Genomic DNA, 3690 nt, shown 5'->3' on the forward strand with positions numbered 1-3690 from the left:
CCGCATGTCTTGAAAAGCAGCAAGAAGAATAGCTGTGTTGTCTGTAGGAGGAGATGTATGTCCAGCAGGGGGCGTGTGTGTCACCTCCCGGGGCCTGCTGTCCTCCGTGTCAGACTGGTCAGCAGTGTGTGTGTGTGGGTCATCCTGAGGCAGCCGTCGCTGAGGCAGGTCCACCAAGAAGTCGTCCAGGCGGCGAGGCTGGTGCTGCTCTCGGCGAGGACGGAGGTTGCCATCAGGGTTATCCATCTTTACTGTGCAAAAATGCTATATCCGGCGAGGAGGGCCTTGAACCATGAACCGTGAACCGTGGTTTACTAAAATGAAGAAAATACAAAATACAAAAGGACATAAGTAAATAGCATATATACATAATAATCATAATTAACACAATAAACACGAATGCACAACATTCATGAATAAATGGAAAAACAATATATACAAATATATACAAAGAAAATGAGGGAAACTGCCTAAAGCAAATTTCCTTACCCAGACATAAATGTGTAAATGCTTACTGCAAAGTACACAATATGAAAGCAATGAAAAACACAGCGGGTGTGGTTTACAACAGAAAAGGAGCGCGGCTCCTTTAAGAGAGCTGGTCTTGCACTCTTGCGTTTCTACAGCGCACAGAGAACAATCGGTGACGCAGCTCTTTGACTGAGCACGGACCTATGTAGCCACTACTCTGCCACAGTAACAGATTACTGCACAAATCTGCACTCTGACAAACCCGCGGACATTGAGAAACAGTAAGTGCTATTATACATAACATAAACAGAGACACAACGGAACACAGAAACGGTAAACACATACTCGCGCTGCCGACGCAATGTTGCAATGTAACAAACAATCGCGAGTACACACACAACACAGTAACAACACAATAACAGCAACTTACATTCTCAAGGACGCACGGCACACATTGAGTCACAGAGTGTGGACGTTAGGATTCTGAGACGTCCGTGAGAGTAAAGACAGAGAGAGAGAAGAAACGGAGATAGAGAAAGTTGAATCCTGAATTAGCCAAACAGTGCTCCTACATAGATTCCTCGTCTGGTCACTCTGCGCTGGAGGGCATAAGTCCGACCCCCTAATAAAGAGTGTTTTTGGCGCGAAGTCTATGTAAATGAGCTCGTGTCCAGCTCGTGCACGAAAGTCTGCACCAATCACAGGTGACAATAACAGCGTGCGCAGCACTCCTGTGCATGTCCACAAAACGTCACTGGTACAGACACAGACACAGACACAGACTCAGACACCCTGACGCCAGAATTCTGAACAGTACTGTACATATTAACAAAATTTAAATTGTCAGAATAATATTGATGACGACAGTGTAAATATTGCATTGTTTGTTTTCACTAATCAGGTACACGGAATAAATATATTTATATCAAATCAGTGTGGTATGTGTTGTAAGGCTGTAGCCCCTTAATGCGCGCCGTACCTCCAGTGGCACACTGTAATAGTCATTGAAATGTACCTACCATAGCACTACAATACTATGACACAACACAGGCCCTTTAGTAATGCACCACGACTTTGTCATCACCATACTGGTAACAACAAATGTATAAAGCCGCATCTTAAGGGGTTAAAGTATGTTAAGGCTTCATTTATGTAAAACAATAAGTTGTATGCTCTTTCTAGATGGATTTTCAGTGGTCAAAAAACAAGGGAAGGGAGTATGTCCATTGTTCAGAAATATGTGGTCAACACAATGGTACTGGCATAATATACAGTAATGTTGTTTTGTAAACAGAATGCCTGACAAACCTTGCAATACGAGTGGGGCTTACCTGAGGCAGATACCTCAGTGTTGAAATCTATATGTTAGCTACATAAATAAATATTAATTGCATAAAGGCATCAATAGTGGCCATCGAGGATTACTGCAACTTAAACTCAGACCAAAAGTTTGTTTCAACTGAGCACACAGAGATTCGGCGCATCAGGACGTGTCTCATGAAGATCCCAATGGGTCGAAACATTCTTTGCTTCATCTTAATACAACTTTTGTTAGAGTTTCGTTTTACGACTTCTACTCTTTTATTGATTTAGACGTAACTGACCCCATTGAGGTGGGATCTGCAGACATTTACTTTGTTAAGAGTCTACACTGTTTACCTAGCCGTCATGGAAATGCAGGGAAAATTTCATATTTTCTAATGAAATAACCCGAATAATTTCTTCAGTGGCAATATGCTGTAGGACCATTGGGCTGCGACCCATTGGGCCGTGGGACCATTGGGCCTAAACATAAAGACAAAAGTCTTAGTGATGTGAGCTATTGGGCCGTGGGAACATAGGGCAGAGGGAACATAGACACGCTCCCGTATTGCAATAACATATCTCACCTCGTATCATCATGACTGTTGATTCAGATGAAATTAGGGTTTGTGTCACTGCCTTTAATTAGCACAGTTCACCAAGTTGTATTTACCCAGTCTTACCCTCTATCAGTCCTGTGGAACCCCCAAATATCAATTTATTTGTTGATTTTTAATTATCCAACTGTGAGGATGCTGGTTCCGCCCTGGTGCGAGACAAATAGGTAGGCACTAAATGGATTTCCCGACACACATTGGATGTTGTTGACAGTGCTGCAAGGAGGGGGGGGCATTGTGTGGGGAATCTTTCTGTTATACTGTGTCGATATTACTACTTTGTTCATTGATGCTGCACCGTTTATGGCTGCTGGTGTGTACAAAATCTATCCCTTTAGTGTCATTGAGACAATAGCAGGGCTGGCCTGGGGGAGAAATAGGGCCCGGGCACGTTTAAGGGGGTCCTCATAATTAGTGGTGCAGATTTGACTCACTGCTGGGTCCCGCACCATCGTGGGCCCCTGTTTTCAGAGAGGTTGAAAATAACAGAATTAACATTACGAGTGAACTATCGACCCTGGGCCTTGGTAACTGAAGTAGACGCTGTCAGCATTACTTGTGGTGGCAAAGGCTGGAGAGAAGATGCCAAACTGCATCTGAATCTGAGACCCATTCCATCACCTCCTCACAGGACAGGGACCAACCAGCAATGGAGGCTGAAGAGAAGGAGAATAAGACATCAACACCAGCATAATCTAGTTTGCAGAGGGGCAGAGATAGACAGAGGTTTTTAAATGAACATGTAAGCATCCTATTGGCTGCAGGTAAATGGGTGAGAATGTGACGAAGCGGGTATGCACAAGAACTAATCTGCACAACCCAAATGGCACTGCGGCAGTGATGGATCAATTAACCAGTCCCATTATCCCCTGAGCAGGTAAGCTTTGTAAACTTTGCAATTATTGATGTTTAACCAGCACAGGACAGATACACTGAATTCTGTTTCACAGGTTATGTAAGATCTTTAAAAGGGTGCAAATCTTCCAGTCAGTGTCCTAGGAGCTCAGATCAGATGGATTTCAGTGCTTTGATGCCCACGAGCTGAGATCTGCTTTGATGCTCGCTGTTTTTCAACCATTTCACAGCAACTTAAGCTGAAAAAAGGGGAGAAGAGCATTACTCACCTCAGTTTTGGCACATGGGAATAGATTGGGGAAATTATTATAATTACTGGGCTATGGTAATGACTCATTTTAATACCGTCTATCCTTTTTAAATGGCCATTCCACCAACTCTCAGACTCAGTGCTAAATTTCATTACTTGGAAACTTTTCAAGCTGTTTGTGTTAGCAGGTGCAAT

Source organism: Engraulis encrasicolus, chromosome 4, assembly GCF_034702125.1.
Source record: "Engraulis encrasicolus isolate BLACKSEA-1 chromosome 4, IST_EnEncr_1.0, whole genome shotgun sequence".
NCBI classification, from domain to species: domain Eukaryota; kingdom Metazoa; phylum Chordata; class Actinopteri; order Clupeiformes; family Engraulidae; genus Engraulis; species Engraulis encrasicolus.